This window comes from Bos taurus, chromosome 27 (genome assembly GCF_002263795.3).
Source record: "Bos taurus isolate L1 Dominette 01449 registration number 42190680 breed Hereford chromosome 27, ARS-UCD2.0, whole genome shotgun sequence".
Classification (NCBI taxonomy): Eukaryota; Metazoa; Chordata; class Mammalia; order Artiodactyla; family Bovidae; genus Bos; species Bos taurus.
Window position 1 is genome coordinate 16,032,774 of NC_037354.1, and position 24,628 is coordinate 16,057,401.

At 40.5% G+C, this 24,628-nt stretch overlaps 1 long non-coding RNA gene across 1 annotated transcript in view; it reads left to right on the forward strand.

Moving 5' to 3' along the window:
- Window positions 1-24,628, forward strand: part of LOC112444648 (uncharacterized) — an 84,522-nt gene that overhangs the window by 34,979 nt on the left and 24,915 nt on the right. Inside the window, exon 2 of the long non-coding RNA XR_003033016.2 lies at window positions 21,158-21,218. This is a non-coding gene — a long non-coding RNA (uncharacterized lncRNA). The remainder of the gene's footprint in view (window positions 1-21,157; window positions 21,219-24,628) is intronic.

Sequence of the window (24,628 nt, forward strand, 5' to 3'; positions counted from 1 at the left end):
GTGGTATCTCTGACACAATGGGAAGGATTTTTTTTACTATCATTTTTGATGGCTAGTCTCATCAAAGCATAGTTGACTTGGCTTTCGCATTAGAACTAACTGGTTCTTTGCAGGCTTCTCATATTCATGCTGGGATGTAGGGCTGACCTGGTCTGTACTCTAAGATCTGAGCCATCCAGAAATTTCAGAATGACAGATTTTGCCCCTAAGTCAAGGCTTGGGATTGGGCAGTCTAGAGAATTTGATTAGCCTCAGAGACTCCTGGGTACTATGCTTTGAGCTCTATCCTCACATACTTCCAAATTATACAGGTACGGTAAAATGGAGGTATCTTTAGCAACATAGCAATATAGGGTGTTGCTATGGCAATTTTTCCATAAGGGCTGTAGGATTCAGGTCAAGTTTAATGGTCTCCATGGTGATTCAGGACTTCAAGGGCATTCCTGGGAAGTCATGTGTCATATGGGTAACAGTCAACCTATATTTCAACACAGATCCCCTAATGTCATGAAATGAAAATGGAAGTGAAAGTCAGTGCACTGGGAGGTGAGGGTGAGTGGTTTTTAACCCCATGAAATCCCACTGTGACACACAATCTTAAGTTTTGCTTTAGTAATTTATATTTTCATATCAGTGACTTCTGTGACTCTGTGATTCTGAAACTGGGAAATCAACCTGAATGCAAAGGGAAATTCAAACAAACACAAATTTATAAGAAGTGAGCTTTTAAAAGTATTAGGGAAATTGTGGCAGAAATGAAGATTTTCACGGCTCATGATTAAACCCTTTTGAATGTCCTTTATATAAGGACATCTATATCTATAACTTTTTACAAGCTTCTCTTGTGCCTCAGATGCTAAAGAGTCTGCCTGCAATGCAGGAGACCTGGGTTCAATCCGTGGGTTGGGAAGATCCCCTGGAGGAGGGCATGGCAACCCACTCCAGTATTCTTGCCTGAAGAATCCCATGGGCCAAGAAGCCTGGTGGGCTACAGTCCATGAAGTCCCATAGCGCTGGACATGGCTGAGCAACTAACACCTTTTTACAAGAGTTTGGGTCTCTCTCCTCTATTAAATCCAGTGGGTGCAGTTCCAGGCTTCATTCCTACAGGTAACATATTCTAAACATTTTCAAGTTGTTTGAGATCATTAGATACCCCAGATGAAGCAAAGTGAAATATGTACTGTGGCATTTTTACCATGGTGACTTATCTATATCAAAGAAGCAGATAATAGTGCCACACTCACGTCATAGGCTAGCTGGCCTGGAAAAGTTTTGTTCTCTTGGATAATGCCCTTTGATCATGAGAGTGGTATCTGAGCCTTAGTACAGTGATCACTGGTGTTCCATTTGTCATCTCTACAGAGCTGTTCCTTTCTACACAGGATCTTATAAAGATCCTTCCCCTTGGCATACACTGGTTGACCCTGTTGCCAGATTCTGGTAGATTCTGGTAGATTCTTGATAGATTCTGGTAGCATTCCCATGATAAAATAAGTCATCTCCAGTGCAAGGATACTTGGACAAGGCAGTGGCACCCCACTCCAGTACTCTTGCCTGGAAAATCCCATGGATGGAGGAGCCTCGTAAGCTGCAGTCCATGGAGTCACTAAGAGTTGGACACGACTGAACGACTTCACTTTCACATTTCACTTTCATGCATTGGAGAAGGAAATGGCACCCCACTCCAGTGTTCTTGCCTGGAGAATCCCAGGGACGGGGGAGCCTGGTGGGCTGCTGTCTATGGGGTCACAGAGAGTCGGACACGACTGAAACAACTTAGCAGCAGCAGCAGTGCGAGGATAATTCTTCATTCATATACTCAGAAATTCTTGTTCCTATATAAGCCCTTTCCTGCCTCCAAGATTACTCTTTTAGATGCAAAGAGTAAGGCAGTAGCCCAGCACACCGTGCTCTTACAGGGCAGGCCTGGGTCTTTGCCTATAAAAATGGAACATTAGCAGCCCATTGTTTCAATTCCAATGACTGTGGCAGGACTATGCTGCTGCTGCTAAGTCGCTTCAGTCATGTCCAACTCTGTGTAACCCCATAGACAGCAGCACACTAGGCTCCCCTGTCCCTGGGATTCTCCAGGCAAGAATACTGGAGTGGGTTGCCATTTCCTTCTCCAATGCATGAAAGTGAAAAGTGAAAGTGAAGTCACTCAGTCATGTCCAACTCCTAGTGACCCCCTGGACTGCAGCCCACCAGGCTTCTCCGTCCATGGGATTTTCCAGGCAAGAGTACTGGAGTGGGGTGCCATTGGCAGGACTATAAAAGGTCTTATTTCATCTGGTCCTCTTCACAGGAGACTAAAAGAAGACAGGCAGAATGTTGATGGCCAAAATCATTTAATTTCTATTGAGATGAAAAGACAAAGAACAGATCTAGGTTGCCAGAAACATAAGTTAGGCATACGGTTGTTAAAATTACACAAACAACTGGAGGAGAGAAGGCCATCTTTCTTGTAGCATCAAGGTTTCTACGCTGCCTTTTGATCCACACTTACCCTGGCAACTCCTGCCCTGTATAAGCCTTCAAGTCTTCAAGATTGTGTAGATACTAATTTATACTTGGTCTCTGGTTTGCTATCACCTGAAGCTTGTTCATGGCATAAGAAGAGAATCTGATTTGAAGATGCCTAGGAGACTTTTATTCTCATCCTGACTCTCAGGCATGAGTCACCATTTCCTCCTAAAATAAGGAGAAGGACTAAATTTGGCTTGCATGTGGGTCGTACCACTGGTAATGAGTTGGGAAAAGCGCACAGCTCCCTAACTGTCCATGTGTCGTGGGTTTTCATTGCAATCTTGAGAGATGCTGAGCTGTCACAGGAAGTTTAAGATTCTGCTCCACTGACTTATCCCATATGTCATGTCTAACATCTTTGTGAGAAAGTTGCTGGAGAGAAAGAGGGCAGTTTCTTCATGGTTGTCAGAGAAACACAAGCATATGACAATGTGTAGTTCTTTAATATCCTGGAGTCACTGGTTTTAGAAAATTCTTATTCCCAGTCATAGTTGACGATAGTTGCCCAATTCAAAACCAACCCCAAAAAGGAGTTTCAGATAAACATATCAAAATACTACCACCATCCATTTGGCAGGTATTATACAGCTAATTTTATGGGAGAAGAAATCGAAGCTAAAAGAAATAGTATCACTTCTCCAGAGTTTTATAGGATGAAGTATTTATCCTTTCCAAACACATAACGCCCAGCCAGAGATGTTATCCTGGTATTCTTTGAGGCATGATCTTGGCTTCATTTATTCATAGATAGGATTCCTACCACACCCCAAATGTGTGCAGTGGGGTGGGCTTGAGATCACTGTCCAATGGTGACAGATGAAACCAGCTGTATAATTCTTTCTTGTGCATATAATAAGGAGAAGATACAAGGGGTACATTTATGAGGTATGTATCCTGTCCACCTTTGGGGAGAAATATGCAAGCATATAATTTTTCAACATGAGATGTAAAGTAGCTGTCAGCATTTTTTCTCTATATTATACTTGTAAAAATTCTCAAACACTCTTCTGGATAAATGCATATGGTACTCTCACATCATCAGATGAGGAATAGAAACAGAGAGTGTGCCAGTAGACTTCTTTTTGGTGGAGTTGAAACCTAGAAACTCTGATTAAGGTCTAGGGAGGAAATGGAAGGAAAATCATGTTTGTATTTTCTCTGATGAAGGCAAGATTATGGAGCCTTTGGTTTGTGTTTTGGATTCTTTTCATGCTCTCAATGACTTTATTATTTTTTTTTTAAATTGAGGTATAAATGACATGTATCTAGGACTTTTAGTAAGGCTTTCAGTCAGCACCAAATAGGTAAAAAAAGAGAGAGATGTTATTCTTAAGTTTCTTGTAGAAGTCAGCCATCTGTACTACTGAGGCTTATCTTTACACAAGAGTTTAAGAAAATAGTCTCTGGAATGAAATATTCAACACAGGAATTATCCATTACAGTCTTTAAGTGTGTGTGTGTTAGTCTCTCAGTGGTGTCTGAGCGACCCCATGGAATGTAGCCTACCAGGCTCCTCCATCCATGGGATTCTCCAGGCAAGAATACTGGAGTGGGTTGCCACGCCCTCCTCCAGAGGGTCTTCCCAACCCGGGGATCAAATCTGGGTCTCCTGAATTGTAGGCAGATTCTTTACCATGTGAGCTACCAAGGAAGCCCACATTCTTTAAACAGGTCACTATACTAAAGAGTGTGATAAATGCTTTATTCAAGTATGAACAAGTATGAATGTTACTAAGAGGGAGGAATTGAGGAAGGTGTCCCAAAGACAGCAAAAACCCAAGCTGAGTTTTGAAGGTGAGCAGTAGCTGGTTGGCAAGGGTTGCGGGGTGGGAGAATGGAGGGCAGACCCAGATTCACAGGAAACATGAAAAAGAGTAATGGCAATGATTTCTTGGTTTGAAGTTTACCTATGAAATGCCGTGGTCCCATTTGAATTGAAATCTTAATTATATAAGATCATTGAGATAGGTGTATTGAATTTTCTTTACCTCATCCTCCTTGGTGGTGGGGGAACCTGTTACCCCTCTAAATGCTTATTGTTGTAATAGCAGCACAGCATATTCACCCCACTGTAAACTTGATCACCTGGCTCCAGCTGACTGCTTCAGGGAACAGCAGCTGTCCCAAGCGAGGCAGGAACGCGCTTGTTGCAGTAATTAACATCTGGGATTCTTCAGATTTTAATCACTTGAGGTAAACTTGGCTCCGTCATCAAAATATGACAAGGCACTGTCTTGGTTATCCATTTTGCGGAACAAATCACTGTGTTTTAAAGAAACAAAATGTGTCTGTTGTGAATCTAAATTTGGAGCTGAAAGAATGTGTTCTCAAAATGATTCTCTTGATGAGAGAGAGGCACAACTAGACATTCTTGTGGTGGCCAGAGAACTCCTGCACAGGAAGGAAGAGGAACGAAGAAGCAGCTCACAGAGAAAGAGAGAAGCAGAGATAAGAAAGGGAGAAGGAGAGAGAGAATTTGAGTCTCTAATTCCAAAAACGTCCTTGCTCTTGGGTACCATGAAACTCTTCCCATAACATTAAAATGCTTTCTGCTGGTTTCAAACTATATAGTACTAGCAGATTTCTCATTCTTACAAGCATAGCATTTTATAAGCACACATTTGTATGAAGCCATCTTAAAGATTGTGATCTATATATTTATAAGTGTATTTAAATGATGGCAGAATAAAAATGGACACAATAAAGGACAGAAATGGTATGGACCTAACAGAAGCAGAAGATATTAAGAAGAGGTGGCAGGAATACACAGAAGAACTGTACAAAAAAGATCTTCATGACCCAGATAATCACGATGGTGTGATCACTCACCTAGAGCCAGACATCCTGGAAAGCGAAGTCAAGTGTGCCTTAGGAAGCATCACTATGATCAAAGCTAGTGGAAGTAGTGGAATTCCAGTTATTTCAAATCCTAAAAGATGATGTTGTGAAAGTGCTACACTCAATATGCCAGCAAATTTGGAAAAGTCAGCAGTGGCCACAGGACTGGAAAAGGTCAGTTTTCATTCCAATCCAGAAGAAAGGCAATGCCAAAGAATGCTCGAACTACCGTACAATTGCACTCATCTCACATGCTAACACAGTGATGCTCAAAATTCTCCAAGCCAGGCTTCAACAGTGTGTAAACCATGACTTCCAGATGTTCAAGCTGTATTTAGAAAAGGCAGAGGAACCAGAGATCAAATTACCAACATCTGTTGGAACATCAAAAAAGCAAGAGAGTTCCAGAAAACATCTACTTCTGCTTTACTGACTATGCCAAAGCCTTTGACTGTGTGGATCACAAGTAACTGTGGAAAATTCTTCAAGAGATGGGAATACCAGACCACCTGACCTGCCTCTTGAGAAACCTGTATGCAGGTCAGGAAGCAACAGTTAGAACTGGACATGGAACAACAGACTGTTTCCAAATCAAGAAAGGAGTATGTCAGAGCTGAACATGGTCACCCTGCTTATTTTATGCAAAGTGCATCATGAGAAATGCTGGGCTGGATGAAGCACAAGCTGGATTCAAGATTGCCAGGAGAAATATCAATAACCTCAGATATGCAGATGACACCACCTTTATGGCAGAAAGTGAAGAAGAACTAAAGAGCCTCTTGATGAAAGTGAAAGAGAGTGAAAAAGTTGGCTTAAAGCTCAACATTCAGAAAACTAAGATCATGGTATCTGGTCCCATCACTTCATGGCAAATAGATGGAGAAACAGTGAAAACAGTGACAGACTTTATTTTTGGGGGCTCCAAAATCACTGCAGATGGTGACTGCAGCCATGAAATTAAAAGACGCTTGCTCCTTGGAAGAAAAGTTATGACCAACCTGGACCGCATATTTAAAAGCAGAGATATTACTTTGCCAACAAAGGTCTGTCTAGTCAAAGCTATGGTTTTTCCAGTAATCACGTATGGATGTGAGAGTTGGGCCATAAAACTGAGCGACGAAGAATTGATGCTTTTGACCTGTGGTGTTGGAGAAGTCTCTTGAGAGTCCCTTGGATTGCAAGGTGATCCAGCCAGTCCATCCTAAACAAAATCAGTCTTGAATATCCACTGGAAGGACTGATGCTGAAGTTAAAACGCCAATACTTTGGCTACCCGATGCAAGAAACTGACTCATTGGAAAAGACCCTAATGCTGGGAAAGATTGAAGGCAGGAAGAGAAGGGGTCGACAAAGGATGAGGTGGTTGGATGGCATCACTGACTCGATAGACATGCGTTTGAGTAAACTCCTGGAGTTGGAGATGGACAGGGAGGCCTGGTGTGCTGCAGTCCACGGGGTCGCAAAGAGTCGGACACGACTGAGTGACTGAACTGAACTGAACTGAACTGAGGATAAAGACCACAGTCTAATAGTTTACTCTTCCCTGCAAAAATGATCATAGATGATCAGTTTCTCTATAAATTAACTATTTTATTTGGGGCATAGCTTTTCCTCACATTACCTTTTGACATTCTCTCCTCCATTTTAGGAGCTAAAGTGAAAACTTTTTAGTTCTTTTTGGGTTCACTAGGATGGCGTTTCCTCTTGAAGCCCTCAGATTTTGACGAGTTCATTTAGGGATGTGCACATGGTATATTTAGCTTTATCTACACAGTCCAAGTGGAGGATGTCCATAAAGCTTTTGCTTCAGTACTTTTTGTGGACATGCAAATGCATCTATTTTGGGGGCCATCTTTATGCTTGTAGCAACATTTATGAAGTGTACCTCGGAACACATAAAACAACAATAAGCACAGAGAAAGCACTAGATTTTATTAACCACTTGACATCCCTGGGGGGAAATGTCATTTCATTAGGAGGCTTCTTGGTGGCTAATCAAGGACTTTTCGTTTCCTTAAGCACATTGCTGCTGCCACTGCTGCTAAGTCGCTTCAGTTGTGTCCGACTCTGTGCAACCCCACAGATGGCAGCCCACCAGGCTCTCCCGTCCCTGGGATTCTCCAGGCAAGAACACTGGAGTGGGTTGCCATTTCCTTCTCCAATGCATGAAAGTGAAAAGTGAAAGTGAAGTCGCTCAGTCGTGTCTGATTCTTAGCGACCCCACGGACTGCAGCCTACCAGGCTCCTCCGTCCATGGGATTTTCCAGGCAAGAGTACTGGAGTGGGGTGCCATCGCCTTCTCCGTTAAGCACATTGATCTGGTAGCAACTTTCCTTCTCTGAAAAACAAACCGTTCAGGGAAAGCACTTTCTGAGAGGTCTCTTTGTGTTTGGTAAATATAAAGACTGAAGAACCATCAGGAATCACAGCAGAATAAAAACCCAGCATCCGTGCCCTGATTAGATGTCGGTATTCACACCACTTCCTTCCCCAGTCTCACTGCCCGCTGCAGTGCTGCCTGTGACGTGTGCTGTTGTCGTTTATGCCCGGGGTCCTCGTTTGGCATGAAGAGGCCACTGTCTCCCAGGCCCATGACGTAAACCTTGGTCAAAAGCTGATGAGGCACCGCCTTGGTCACTGGGCTTGTGAAAGGAGCCACTTTTTTAAATGAGAAAAACATGCCATTGTGATTGTCAGCACATACTCAGCACTCAATAAATGTAAATATACGTCTCAAATATATACGTATAGACGTATATACTCAAATACATGCCTGCATGATAGATTACAATACTCTACTGCCACTCAAATTGCCATTGATTAGAAAGTATAAAAGTCAAACACATGAACACTAGGATACTAATCAGTGCATTTCTTACATTCCTTTCTGTTACTCATTGAGTCCAAAGTCCAGTTTAAATCGTGCGTCCAAACTAGGATGTTCCTCATTTAGAATCAGAAGCAGTGTCATAAGGCAGAAAGATCACAGACTTCTGGATCAAGCTGGATTCCAATGCCATCTCCCACACTGCTGTGGGACCAGCTCAGGTTACTGACTCCTTGACTTTTATTCATAGCTTCCTTATTGGTAAAATCCCAATCGTACCATCAGACTGTGGTTCAAAATCATGGCAAATAATAAAGAGGATTATGAATCAATATGCCCAGGTCACTGCTGACATGAAGAAGACACAGAGCAGAGTTACTTCCTCTTTCCTCCCACCTCCTGCCTTTTAACTAACCTCTTATCTAGCTCAGACCTTTGTGAGGTTCATAATCCTCTAGATTTTTCACTGCTGGCACCGCTAGCCACTCTTTTCGTCTAGCAGCACAAGTTAAAATACTCTGTTTTTCTTTGCTACTTATTTTCGTATTTCCTATTCTCACCCCTCCTCCACATTCTCCTTACGCAGCAGAAATGAAAAGGCTTTGGTAAAAATAAGGCACTCTGGATTTCTTGGGGGTTGCAGATTGCTATTTGACATATTTTCTTTCCAGCAGGTCCATAAATTGCACTTTTTTTTTTGCTGAGGTTGCCGTAAGCACTGGTTTCTCTCAGGCAAACCTGCATTTCAGAGCATACTGCTGAAAGGGGAGGCACAGGAAAGCTTTTAAAGGAGCTCACATCACACACCATGTGTAATAAGATCAAATCTCCCTTTACGCAGAAAACTGAATACATTTTTATCCAAAGAATTAATTGGATTAATTGGCTTCATGAACTTACTCTATGTAATAATTGTAGAAAATCCAAAATGTATGGGCAACATGTGACAACTTTCCGATTTCTTTCCTTGTGACAATTTCATCTATTTTTACGATAAAGTAAATGAAGCTTGGACCATCAAAAGGAGTCTACATATTTACAATAGTTTCCAATGATGCCTTGAAATTACTAATTACATATTGATTTCTGTAAAACCTTTAAAATTTTCTCCATATTGGAACTGGTCCATTTATGCATTATAAGGCATGTGTACTAGCTTTGGGCAAATGCAAAAGGCTGGCAGAAAACAAAGACAGGAGGAAAACTGCAGGAAATTGCAAACCAAACAACCATCACCACCTTGGCTTATTTTGTCACCTGTAAAGGAGGTTTCTGGGGCTTCCCTGGTGAGGCAGTGGTAAAGAATTGCCTGCCAACGCAGGAGATGCAAGTTCAATCCCTGGGTCAGGAAGATCTCCTGGAGGAGGAAATGGCAACCCACTCCAGGGTTCTTGCCTGGGACATGCCATGAACGAGGAGCCTGGCAGGCTACAGTCCATGGAGTCACAAAGAATTGGACACAAGGAGGTTTCTACCAAGTCTTAAAAAAATACAGTATTGGCCTTAGTAGGACTTACTTTAGTCAAAAAGACTGAGTTAATAGAACTCATTCTGAAAATACACCATGGTTTTCTCAGAATTTCTTGGGGTGGAAAATAAACACCTTTGCTGGCCATGTTTTCCACAGGATAAAGCTCAGATATTTCTGCAGAGCACACCTCATCTTCCTCACGGCTCTGCGCCTGCCTTCTCTGTCTACCACCCCCATGCCCTCCACTCCAAGTCCTTGCGGTTCCTCCAAGCGCTTACAGCTCCTGCTCTTACTGGCCTGGCTTCCTTGCTGGGAATGCCCATTTCCACGCTGTGAGGTTGCTCCATGGGCCCCTCGTTGCCATGGAAAACTGGCCTCTCCCTTGTGTTTTGCCCCACTATTTCCCACATATACCTGATTTCTAGACCTTATGACACATATTGCTCTTGCTGCTTTCCATACCATACCAGCCCTCTCTAGTAGACTATAAGCTTCCTGAGGCCGGGCCATTTTAAAGCCACCTTTCTATTCTCAGTGCCTGGTGACCAATAAAAGATGATGAATAAATGTTAAGATAGCATGGGATAAAAACTTGAAGCCAGAGCTATGTGAATAATGAATAAAAACCTAAGGAGCAGTGGCTGTTATTTCCAAGAACAGGTGCCTGGAAAGAATGAACTGGTAAAGAAATCAATACTATGAGTCACTTAGATGAATGACAGCTAAAAATGGCAGAGTCTTTACCATTTTTACTATATGCAAAAGATCCTTCCGTACTTTATGAACTTGTTTTTTTCCTGTTTAACATTGGAAGTGGCTTGAAGGTGGCCCATAAATAAAAGGTCGCTGGTAATTGCACAAGCAGCTGGGGTTCTGGGAAACTTTCCACTAGAGATGAAATAGAATTACACAGAATTATAATGAGCAACTGAAAACAAAGAAGAGTGAGAGAAAGAAGATTTGCTCATTAAATCAGGAAACAGTGGTTAAATCTTTATAAATCACCAGCCTCATAGGCACTGGATAAACAAGACAGTCAAGACAAAGTCAAGGTTCTTTATCTTGACGAGCTTGCATCCCAGTGCAGGGGGAGATGGACAAGTAAACAAATAAATCAGTGGTCAATCATTTCAGATAAGAGGAGTGGCAGGAAGATAATACAGAGCACCATGTGTTAAGAACAGAACTGAAGGACTACATTCATTGGGCTGATTAGAAAAAGGGCTTTCCAAGGAGCTGGCATTTGTGCTGAGACCCCGGTAAACAGAAAAACCCTCAGAACATCTGGGAGAAGAATGTTCCAGGCAGATGGAGTGTGTGTGGGTCCCTGAGATCAGACCAAGTTCAGAGAGCTTGAGAAACCAAGAGAAGGCTTGTGTGGGCAGAGCACAGAGTCGGAGGGAAACAGTGATTCATGTAGCGGGGCTGGAGAAACAGAGAAGGCGGCTCACGCGGTGCCTTAGGGGTCACAGAGAGGAATATGGGTTTGATTATGGCAGAATTTTAATTAAATAAGTGAAAAGAGCTGTGATTTTTATTAGAAAAATAAAGAACACTCTGCCTGCTGTGGAGAGTCCTGATAATAGGGACGCAATTGGATATGGGGCAGTGACAGCCATAGTCCAGATAAGAGGTTGCAGCTTGAGCAGGGTCGTGATGGCAGAGAGAACACTGAAACCACAGGATTAACTGGGTACCGAGGGTGGAGAGGAGCATGACTGCCAGAAATATTGTACAAATGGAATAGAAAACTGTGTATGTGTGTGTGTGTGTGAGAGAGAGAGACAAAGGAATTAAGATTAAGAACATAATAGGCTCTAGGTTCATCCACCTCATTAGAACGAATTCAAATGTATTCCTTTTTAGAACTCAAACCGGGGCTCTGTAACAGGTTAGAGGGGTAGGATGGGGAGGGAGGTGGTGGGAGGTTCAAGAGAGAGGGAACAGAGTTATGCCTATGGTTGATTCATGCTGATGTTTGGCAGAAACCAACACAATATCATAGAGAAATTGCCCTTCAATTAAAAATCAATAAATGTAAATTTAAAAAGATTAAGTGCCGTTGAAACCTGGACATGCAGCCATGGCTGGGCAGTGACTACAGATTAGATCCGCGGAGGCCAGATTATGCAGAGCCTTGAGCCTTACAGGTTGTGGTACAGGGTTTAACACATCTGAGAATAAGTGAAGAATGGCCACATGGTTTTCAGCAGGAGCCTAAAGAGATAAACTTGACTGTGAACAAAGATTGCATTTCTGTGACTCCAGGGCAGACAGGGGTGGGAAGGTCACCAGGCCTGAGCTCAGCACAGAGGTAGGAGAGCTTTTCGAGCTGTTTGCTCCTGAACCTTGAGCCTTGAGTCCCTCACGTGGCAGAGATCACCACCTGCCCTGCTGTGTGATTATTTAGACATGGCCCTCACCTCTCGAACTAAATTCTTTGTGCATTGAGGGTAGCAGCTTATGTGACTCATTCCCAAAGCATTTGACAATAATAGTCAAGAAAACATATTTCTTGAATGAATGTTCCAGTTACAGGGTCCTTCTTGCTCTGAGGTGAAGCTTGGTGACTCCGCCTCTTCTTTCTCTGTCCCTGATTCCCAGGTCCCCCTCGTGTTTCCCTTACTCTGGAAGTGGTGATGGGGGTGTCTTCCCTCCTCACATGCACCTGCCACCTTCTGGACAGGTGGCTAAGTCTGGATGTAATTGCCGTCGAGCAGCTGCTGAAACTCATCTTTGGACCCTCCCAGCCTGTTAGAACCCGTGCACCTTTGCCGCTCAGCAGCCCAGTGGTCCGGTGCTATCCTCTGCATCCTCTCATCCCCACCAGGGTCCATCCCTGCACCCCAGGCCAGTGGAGAGATGGGCCAGGGAGAGGGTGATGGAACCTCTCAAATAGCATCAGTTATCTGTTATTCTAACATGCTCAGTGCTGAGGAGGCTAAATGCATGATCCCCACCTCCCACATGGCATTTGCATTTTTATAATAGGAGAGGCACGATACTCAAATTTTTTCAGAATTATAGGATCTGCCTTCTTTCACCAATGTCTATAATCTGAACAACAATAAACGTTTATCCAGTGTCTTTATATGCCAGGCAATGTGCTGGATACTTTTTTGTTGAAAACAAAAAAGAGATTAAAGAAAAAAACTATGCAGTCCTATGAGACTACAAAAAAAAAACTATTTTCATTTAGTCAGGGAGACAGATAGGTGAATAGACAATTGCAACCCCGTGCAAAGCCCTGTCCTCATTTCATGAGGGAATTTATCACCATTTACCATCCACCATCCTTGCAGCTTTAACTCATCATCAAAAGACCACATGTTAAATGTACCATTATCATATCCATTTGGGATTAAGTCATTTCATAAATTAGTTTATGAATATCAGTGCTACTGCATACAATTATTATAATTATTCAGTCTCTAGGTTTCTTATTTAGTCAGGCACCTTAATTTCATTTATTATTCTTCCTTTTGTTTGGGATTGAAATTCCAAACAGCTTTAATGGTATTCTTATAATTTTTAAACAGAATAGGGTCCCACAGGAAATGTGGAGATAATATGTCATCTTCAAAGGGAAAGAACAGCTTGCCAATTATCACATTTTTATTAACATATCAAATGTTTATGATTATGAATTCAGTGTGACCACTTCATTATAGGATTTATTTGCTCTTCATTTTAGGGTTATTTAGAAAGGACTATATTCAGAAAAACTGCATTCTTTGTTTAATTTTTTGGCTGTGAAATATAGCATAAAAGGAAGATAAAAGTCCCTACAGGAACACAGATTATCATTTACAAAGACTTAACAGCGAGTTCACATGTTTTCCACCCTATTTATTTTGCTCCACGAGATAAGGGGAGGCATGCAATGGCTAACTCTTACGTTATAGTTAATTTTAACTCCCATATCAATAAGCAGATGCCTTTTCAAGTTATAAAAAGTATGTCATTATTATCAACTGGAGAGAATGAGATCATTGTGCTTATCGTACTATAAAAAGCCAGAAGGGCGAAAACATACCTCAGGAAAAAAAAATCTCATCCAACCAACGAAATACCTTTGAGGCAAAGAATATCACACTGAATTTTCCCCACGAGAAAGGGTTCAATTCAAAGAAAGAGATTAAAAGCCCCGAATGAGTCACAGGAGTGTAATGTACAACTTAGGGAATATAGTCAATATTTTATAATAACTTGGTCTGATGTTTAATCTATAAAAGTATAGAATCATCATGTTGTATACCTGAAACTAACTCAACTGTACCTCAGTAAATGAAAAATAAAAATAAATAAAAGCCCCAATGAAAATGATCTCCCAGAAACAAAAGGATTGTTGTATGTAAGCTTATTTCATGATGCTGTATTTGTTTCTTGTATGGTAAGGTTTTCTCCCTATTGATTTACGAACTCTTCTACAAAGCAGAAAGATTAGGATAGAAATATCCAGTTGACAGTTGGATGATTATCCCGTTTGAAGATTGAAATCATCACCCCTATCACTAGATTGGTTCCATTGGATTAAGCTCTACGGATTTGGGAGGGGGAAGCAGGAAGGAAATTATTTAACGATTTACCAAAAGAAAGTAACACGATGGAGACAAAGCAGACATCCTGTGGAAAGTGGGTTGTATGTAATGAGAGTGGGAGGTAAAGATTAATAGAAGCTGGCACACAGCAGAAGTTCGGGTGGGTGCTTTAGGATAAACCTTCTCCTTGCCTTGCCCAGTCCATGTTCTTGTAGCTCTCCTATCTCCCCAAATAAATGCTTAGTTTAGACATTACCTAAGGCATCTTTCTGGTCTGTATTTTCCTGTCTTTGATGTGGCTGCCAAGGTGGAATAATTTAGAATTGCCTTTCATAGTAAAAGAGAATAATTCACAGAAGTTTAATTATCAACCTCCAACTCAAGTGACTGCAACGTCAGCCACGGAAACAATGGCACAGTGGCCGGGCCCTGCCCAGGGGCAAAGCAGCCCAGGGCCCGCGCTACCCGGGACCTCTGCCGTGTCTTTCCTCTGCCCCTCACTCCCTGCCCTTGGCACCCCTGCCCTCACCAAGGCCCGCTAATTAGCTTAACGATGCTGGAAATAATCCTCTTTGCTGAAGTGCTGTATACAAATCTCAGACCTAAAATCAGATTAACTATTTCCTATTTCTATTTACTCTTTCTAGTTATAGTAAATAGTTAACTATTTACTCTTTCTCCCCAAGACCCAGAAAAAAGTAAAACTCTGAGGGATTTAGAATATACACATACACACACACATAGGCTTTGAAGAATATTTTATATACTTTTATTATGTATTTGTGTATATGTGTGTGTATATATATATGTGTGTGTGTGTGAGTGTGTGTATATATAGATAGATAGGCTTTGAAGGTTATCACAGTCTAGCTAGGCTGTTATTGTTCAGTCGCTCAGTCGTGTCTGACTCTTTGCGACCCTGTGGACTGCATCATGCCAGGCTTCCCTTTCCTTCACTATCTCCTGGAGTTTTCTCAAACTCATGTGCACTAAGTCGATGATGCCATCCAAGCATCTTATCCTCTGTCACCCCCTTCTCCTCTTACTTTCAATCTTTCCTAGCATCAGGGTCTTTTCCCATGAGTTAAGTGGAAGGCATTGAAAATCCCACCATACCTTTCCAAGAGTATCCTTACTAAAAGAATTATTCATCAACTCAGAAAATATTCATCTTATTCCTACCTTCACCCTTAAGAGTTTCCTTCCATTTCAAACACTTTGCATTTTGTGTCTAGTTCTCTTTGATGTAAGCTCTGGTTCTAGTCTCAAAGAACCCCAGTCAGGGTGTAGCACCATCAGATTTTAAATTCTGCTCCCAACTTTTATCAGATACCCAATGCAAAAGTTCTAGCTCTTTCTTCTTCTTCTTCTTTGGCCACACGGCATGGGAGGGGGTGGGACTTGGTTCCATGACCAAGGATCAAACCCGTGCCCCTGCAGTGTAAGCACAGAGTCTCAACCACCGGACTGCCAGGGAAGTCCCTCTAGCTGTTTCTGGATAAACATAACTTAGTTTCTCTTGCCCATGGTGCTGAGATTTTTATTTTAGCAATGAAACAGCTCAGCGCTACAGACTGTCTACAAGCTGGTCTCAAACGGCATGATTTAACTAGGACTTTTTGTCGTCTTGAACTCTCACCCAGGAAATGCAGATCATGATTCGGACAGATTTCTAAGGGAAATTCTAGGTTTAGAAAGTCTCAGAACTGTAGTCATGTCTGGGAGGGTTTTGATCGTTGTTGATCCCTGCGTTGGTTTCTGCAGTTACCAGCCGGTGGGCATCGTAAGACACAGATCTCTATTACTAAAGCGCAGCTGAAGGAAGTTGGTGTTGGGTGGGTACCAGGAGAGACAAAATGGGCCAGTATTTCCAGTTGCACAGCAAACAAAGCAAGTACATCAAACAAGCCAAAAAGGAAGACTTGCTCCAAATCAAATTTCATTTCACTTCTAATTCAATTAATTTGTTAGCAACAACACTTCATTAAAATAAAACATTTTACAATGGAAATGAGATCAAGTTAATTGGATGCACACAGTTAAACTCAAACGCACATACAGTTAAACTCAAACACACATAGATAACATTTAATACACATTCAGTTTTTAAAAGGCCATGAACTTGATTCTAGAGGCCTAATTTTTCTTCTTCCTGTTTCTTGTCCCATCATATATGTGAAATAATAACAGATTCAATGGACATTGTTTTATATGCTACCAAAAGCATTTAGTTCAAATCACTTAAAAAAAATTTCCGGATGAGGCAGAGTCAGTTTTTTTTCTCATTTCCCCTTCTTTCTCCATCTCAAGATTCTTAATTCTAATATGTGAAACAAATCATATTTTATGACCAATGTATCTGTTTTCCATCCTGATGGCTGGCTAGAAACCTCAATAAAAGACATAGATTTGTAAGATTTATATTTGCAGATCTTTCATTTCCTCTAGAGATGATATAGTAGGTGAGAATCTCTGTCTAAGAAGTTAGGTAAGAAGGAATTGTGGTGACCCAAGGACGAAAGAGCAGATAAAACCCAGGAGGGTCTTGGAATTTGCAGGAGGGGAAAGACCAGACCCTTATTGTCCTTCTCTCCCCCATGTTGTAACTATAAATGGAACAGTACAACCTGTCTCCCCTCCCGCCCCAGAGAGAGAAGGGATTTTTCCCTACTCTTCCCCCACCCAGTATAAGTGCCTCATCCAATTAGCAAATGACCCATAAGACCCCATCCCACTCCTTGTACCCTGGGTATAAAAGTGGACTAAGGACCCCTGTTTAATGTCGGTTCTCCCTTGAGCTGGCCTGCTGTTCTAAGAGCATCTCCCACTTGAATAAGCTTTATTTCCCTCTCATTCTGTCTCATGTCCGGAAATTCTTTTCCAACCCGCGCCCAGACCACGACAGGAATGTTTGGTTTAAGTCAACTTATATTTGATTTCAACCACTGGTCTGGCAAGAATTAAAACCTTAGTCATTTTGAGAGTTTTTTTTTTCATTGAGCCCCATCCTCGCCTTGCAAAGATGCTGGTGTCTTTATTTGTTCAACAGGAAGCAGCAAAGTGGGAGAGAAGAGAGTAGCATGGAGTAATAGAGCAGAAATAAAATGCTTCCACTTTCTACAGAGCAAAACTTTCAAATCTCAGAAAAAAGAGATTCGTATTGAGGGGAGGCGCGTGGAGATAAAAAACAAAGAACACAGACGCTTTTAATATTTCAATAAATTACCTCACCACAATTTAAGATCTCGATTGTTGGCTAAGGACCAACCATCTTTTTTGTTCTATCTCCTCTTGTAACTTTTTCCCCTTGACCCCTTTCTATAGAGCCTGATTAGTGGAAGAAAGGAAAAACCAAAAGTATGGGGCAAAATTCTGAGGCAAGGAAACTGTCTCCATGATCAGGAGGATGTCACATGGTATCCGATTCCCACCAAAAAGTATTGCTTCTGAACCAGTATGCCAGATCCCTTGTCTTGGGCAATGGTTGGACAACTTGTCAGATAGAAATCTGATGTTCATTATAGATAGGTCAGAATGTTCTGCTATGAGTACACAGTGATAAAGACAAATAGAGTCTCCTGGAGTTAAATCCAGAGGCGAAACAATGGTGACTTTCTGAAGCATAACATAAATACACAATCACCACAAGGTTCTGAATGCTCAGGAGGTTGGGAAAGAATTTGCCTCTGGAGGTGAATGAGATTTAGAAAACACAGTGGACAAGGATTTGGGGGAAGGATGGGGACCACGGCAAAGATGCCGAGACAGTGCTAGGCAGGCAGTTTTCTATTCTGAGCAGCAAAATCTAAGAACAAAGCTGATATAAATAATTGATAAAAATGCTGTTTTTCTAACTTTTTGATTTACTAAAGACTGCATTGGGATATGCTTTCAGTTAGGATAGCCACTCAATTGATTATTAAAAAAAAAAAAAAAAAACCCTGAAAAGCTACCGCTTAAACAAAGTAAGAGTTTATTTTTTTCTATCAAAAGTATTAGGTAGGCAAGTCAAAATTCATATGAAGAATCTGCTACATTATTACTGTTGCAGGCTCCTCTGTTTTTGCGTTTTGCCATCCTCAGTTTTATGGCCTCATACTTGGCTCATACAGGATGGCTCCTGCAACCTCACCTATCAAAGCAAGAAGGAGAAACAGGAAGCTAAGGCACATATTCATGAAACCCAGGCAGTAGCGGCAGCTCCCATTTCAATTGACTCAAATTGGCTGCAGTGGATGCTGGGAAATGTAGTTTTCACCGGGTCATGCTTTCTCTTCAAATGCAACTGGGGTTCTCTTAGTAGGAAAGGAGATCGGATATTGAGTAGACAACTTGGGGTACATGCCAGAGTCACCAGGCCCGGAATAAAGTCTCATGGACAGTTTCAGGAACTTGGAGATGGAGCTTCATTTCTGCTTTTGACTCTGCATATTAGCAAATTTCCCAGCTATAAAATGAAGGGTATTTTTTTTCTGGTTCCTGAAAGAATGGGTTTCTTTGAGGAATCATTTAAATGTGACAGTTATTTTAATAATATTTTCTTCAAATAAAAGATAAAGTGAAGTCGCTCAGTCGTGTCTGACTCTTTGCGATCCCATGGACTGTAGTCTACCAGGCTTCTCTGTCCATGGGATTTTCCAGGCAAGAGTACTGGAGTGGGTTGCCATTTCCTTCTCCAGGGGATCTTCCTGACCCAGGGATTGAACCCAGGTCTCCTGCATTGCAGGCAGATGCTTTAACTTCTGAGCCAAAAGATAACCATGATGATAAATAATGCTATTGAAAAGTATTTAATCATGTGGAAACTGTAGCTACATTATAAGTATAAAATATTCACATCATGGTTTTACTTTTGTGAAGAAATACATATATAAATGCAAAGAGAAAAGAAAAAACAGCTAAAGCCCAAACTATAAATTTTAGTTCTGTATTAAGTGGTAAAATTATGGAGAATCTGTTCATTAGAACATAAGCCTCCTGAGGACAAGGATTTGGGTCAGTTTTTCCCACTATTTCGTTCAACTCCTGGGACGGGGTCTGGTACAGTGTAAAAACCCAATAAATGCATGTTGAGTGACTTCATATTCTGTTCTCCATATTTATATTTTTAATTTTCTATTGCTTATTATAGTTAAAATGCATTTTCAGGAGCCTGCTAATGTTAGGCATAACCTTTAGGGCCACATCATTCCCAAATACCATCTCCCCACATACTTTCAACTCCCTATTGCTATTTTTAGATAGTTTAGATAAAGGACCTAAGGATAAATGAGTTTTGCATATCTTTCAGTATTCTAACAATTGTTTTCAGTTACTTGTTGACCTCAAACTTCCATTAGTTGCCCTTGACTATAATTGTGTGAATGACCTTGCTACGAATACAGGGACAAGGCCATTTATTTGATTCCAAAGTTAGATAGTTATTATCACATTTTACCCTACTTGTGTTTTGCATGTTACAGAATAATATTGTGTTTAGTGTAACACTTCACACGAATGAACATTCATGTATTTTAAACGTCTGGATCTTTTTTATGACTGAATATCTGGTTGAATGGAATCAGATTTCATTATAAAAGGTAGGGGTGATTTAGAGAATGTGCTAGTGAGGCAGTGTTCTGGTGATGCCCTGTAAGTTCTCACACCAGAAGTCAGTGCTGAGTCTCTTGTTTTATAATCTACCCAACTCTGAGGTTAAAACTCTGCTAGATAAAAACCAACCAAACAAACAAAAAACAACAACAAAACAGAAACCTCTCTTGGAGTCTTTGGAGGCTTTGGAAGTCCCTCTGTGGTCAATCCATGTTGCTGAACCTGAGTGATACTTCATGTTAAGAACATTGGTTGATGACCACGGTTAGTAGCTTTCCAAGTGGAGCTAGCGTAAAGAACCCACCTGCCAATGCGGAAGACATAAGAGACTTGGGTTCAATTCCTGGGTGGGGAAGATCCCCTGGAGAAGGGCATGACAGCCCACTCCAGTATTCTTTCCTGGAGAATCCCATGGACATAGGAGCCTGGCGGGCTACAACAGAGTCAGACGTGACTGATGCAACTTAGCACGTTCACACAGAGTGGCTTTTCTTTATTCTGTGTTTAGTTTTTAAAGATCATACACAATAGATGTGATTCTATTTTCTCTGTTAATATCTCAAACAACATAGCTACAGAAAGAGTAAATATAGACGTCAACCCCTTGGCTTCCGCCTTCCACTCATTTCTCTCTCTAAAGGTCAACGCTGTGAACAGTTGTGCCTGGCTGCTTCCAGGAGTTTATCTGTGAGATGCTTACACATACATATCACGTGTACACACTGACACATGTGTACAGTTGTTGCTTTGTTCATCATAAATATCATTCTAGAATCTATATTGCTTTTTGCTGCCTTGCTTATTTTTTCCCATTTAATAACATAACTTGCAAGATTTTCTTTTTCTTACCTCAGTATATACAAATCTAGTTGTTTATAAAAGTTTCATAGTATGGTATAATATGGAACTTATGTACTTGAAAAACTGCAACCCACCCTCTGATGTTCGTTCATATTCTCAGGTTTTCTTCATGAGAAACGTTCTCTATATTTGTCCCTCTTCTCCATACGCCTTTTGGTCTGAGTCTAAAGTACTTATGTGTAACAGAATCGTAGAAGAATTGCAATAACTTTTATTTTAAGGTTTAAATATTTCATGCATTTTAGACTTTGAGTTTTACTGGTTGAATGCCATAACAAAAGGGGGTTTCCTACTTCATACTTCCACTGAGACTAGAAGGCATTATCTCCCCCTGGCTGCTTATGTACCCCATGCATTTCATCATGGAATGCCCTTCATTCTGTATTTGAAAGGGATTGATTTTAATATGGCGAAGAGTTTTTCTGAAAGACAGAAAGGTTGTCAGTGGTCTGCTTTCAGGTTTAGTCCCATTCTAAATAAATCCTCTTTTTCTGTTAGTATATCTTACACGTGAACAGACCAGACCACGGCCAAACCTGGAAGAATACAGAATATAATAGTAAGTATTATACTATGGGCTTATTTAAATGAAAATGCTAACAACAAATGTTGTTGCAATGCAAATACTAATGCACTGGGATGTTAACAACAACAACAAAAATAACAATTCTGTTGAAATGAAAATTCCAGGACAAATGCTAAACCAGTTGGGATGCTGGAACAATAGACATACATTTGTACTAGGTAGACTAGAGTGTTATCAAACTCTTCATGTCTCTCTAAAACCAAACTTTAAGAATCAGAGAAGGTGCTGATGACATTAAAATAACATGGTATCTTTTAAGTCGATTAATACTTTATAGTCATGATTTTGTTTTAGGATTGTTTTCAGTTTTGAAATGCAGTTTCTTTTGGATGATGAGACCATAAGTCAAAGATCTGCTTCAAGAAAAGAATAATTTTTTTTGTAATAACCTCTGGATCATGAAGGATAAAAACATAATTACATTTCCTTTAAAAATGGTCTCCCGGGGGCACAAATAAACAGCAGCCATAGTAATGTCATATATATAACTATCCACAGAAGAGCCAGAAAGATAAAACCTATTATTACAATTTGCAATCTGTTAAACCATTAGCTATAAAATTAAAAGCTGGTTTTTTAAAAACTTAAAATTTATTTTTTATAAAAGAGCCAAGATAAGCATAAAAGAGAGATTTGTTTAATAAGTTGCTTTTTAAGGAAATTACTTCAGTTATATAACAATTCAAATGCATTTACAAACCATATTAAACTCTCTAGTAGTGTAACCCAGGAGCCAGCATCACATATATTTGATTTGATAATTTTAAAAGTACAACTCTCTCTCCTAAAAATCATAGAATTTTTAAAATCAGATAATCATTGAAAAGGTAGAATTCAACAGTCAATACTCATTAAAAATAGAAATAAATGGAGACAACCAAATACAGCAACTCTTTACCAAAAATCAAAAATACATATTATTCAAAAAGGCATGATATTAAAATATTTTTAACTAAAATAAAGAACTAGACAGGAATATTTCCTACTTCTATTATCACCCTTGAAGGTTTCAGTATATATCATTAAGTTATAATGTGACTGCATAACCATTGCAAAGAAAAAGATCAAACTTCCTCTTATTCCTGGTGATATTATTTTATATCTAGAAAAGCCAAATGATTCTCCCAAAAAGAAAGATATGAACGTGTATGTATATCAGATAAATAATAAAAAATAATATTTGCTCTACTTGAGTGATTGTCAAAGTGGGGATGTAAAAAAAAAAACTATTAATATAATTTGAAAAGCTATAAAATTTTCAGGAAATCCATATGTGAAGATCACTATAACATTTTGTGATGAAACCTAAAAGCAAAGCATTTGCTCCAAGCCCATTCTCTTCCCACCCCACCTTGTCCCTTCCTCCTTTATTCCCTTCCTGGTAAATAACACCTCCTCTACCCAATTTCTTAGGCCAAAAATCCAGGAGCCATACCTGGTTGCTGCCCTTTTTCTCATCCCCACATCCAAGCCCTCAGCCAGTTTTATTGATTTCATCTCTAACTACTTGCTGAATATAACTATTTCCCATCACTCCAATGTCAAGATTTTAACTTAGGCCATTTTGGTCTCTCCAGCATCATGGCACCCACCTCCTAGCGGGTATTTTTGCCAATACTCTTTCCCTTTTGCAGTACATTTTCCACCCAGCAGCCAAAGCAATCTAGAGCTCAAATCTGATTCTATTGCTCCCCAATGAAGACCCCACTGTAATGGAATGAAATTCCAGCTTCTTAGTCCGCACAGTCTAGCCTCTGCTTCCTTCCTTAACATCTTCTCTTGCCCCACCCTCCACTCATTTAAGCCACTGCAGCAGCATCCATGTTTCTGTCCCTTGACCAGGCCAAGTTCATGTCTGTGTCAGGTCTTTCTACAACTGAAGCAGCTACTTTAATACCAACTCTCCAATTTCTTTTTGTTTTCTTCATGAGTACTTACAACCATCTGAAATTATTCATTTATATTGATCTTGGTTAAAATACCTAGCACCAACACAAGAAAGTAAGTACCATAAATGGAGGATGCTCAGGTAGCTGTCTCGTTTCCTGCTTTACCCTGGTGTCTAGATGTACTGTGGCATGTAGTAGGCTTTCAGTGTATACCAGCTGTGTGACTGAAAGAAAGAATAAGCTAAAACTGGAAATGTTCCCATTTTACAGACTGAAAACTCGAGACTTGGCAAGATATGTCAATTGCACATGATTCAGTAGCTAAGATTTGGCCAAGTTCAGACTCAAGATCAGTCCTGTTCAATTCTAATTATTGTGCAGTTTCCCCTATGCCTGCTACCTCCCCACTCTACCACATTGCCATCTATATCTTGATTTTTCAGATTCAACCCCTCTAGAATCAGACATCTTATTGTTTAGTGAACCCAGTTGCACTTAATGATTTTAGGAGCCAGTTGTATTTGGAATCTTCAAATCAAACATGGAGTATGCTGACTCTGCGTAGTTGGAGAGCATGTGAAGTTTGGTATGGTTTTCAAATGCATTTGATTTGTTCTATAATTGCATTGATTTCTCGAGAAAAGCAATCTTATTAAAATAAAACGAGGAATATTATGCCCTGTCAAAACTGATCTATCGTATTATAACAAGAATAAAGTAATGAATGGTGTCTTGAGGAAAAGAACATTGTGTGATTATTGTGGCAGCTGTCCTTAAAGGCAAAGAATGTCTTGAAAACATATTTTTACACAAAGAACTCTAGACTCTGAAAACAAACCTTCTACAAAAATAGCAATTTGTTATTTATAAACAACAAGGATAAATGCAAATTTCTCATTGATGTTTTCTAAAAAACGTTGTGCTTAGGGCCACTTGGCACTTTCTCTTCTTGCCAGACTCTCAAACTACAGGAAACTAAATAGAACACAATTGCCAATTTCAGCTGATAGCCTAGAGGAAAATAGACTTTGGAGACAAGGGCTGATAAGAGGTAACTGGTTTGGAATCTGGAAAGTATTGCCTATGGTCAGCATAAGCATCGTGAGAATTGGGATGATAGCTGTATAAACACAGCACTGAGAACAAGGAGGAGACAGAGGAGGGGGTTAAGAGATAAAAGATGGGAAAGAAAAGGAAAGAAGAAAAAAGAGAAGAAAGATAATGAATGGGAAAGGAAAGCAAACAAGGAATCAGTGAGTGCATGTCTGAATTTAGAAACTAGTAAAATTTAAATGTTACACATAAGACCCCTTTCAAATTCTTAGCACTGTAGAAGGATCTAACATAACTTCAGTAAAACAAAGTTTGCTGCTGCTGCTACTAAGTCGCTTCAGTCGTGTCCGACTCTGTGCGACCCCATAGACGGCAGCCCACTAGGCTCCCCCATCCCTGGGATTCTCCAGGCAAGAACACTGGAGTGGGTTGCCATTTCCT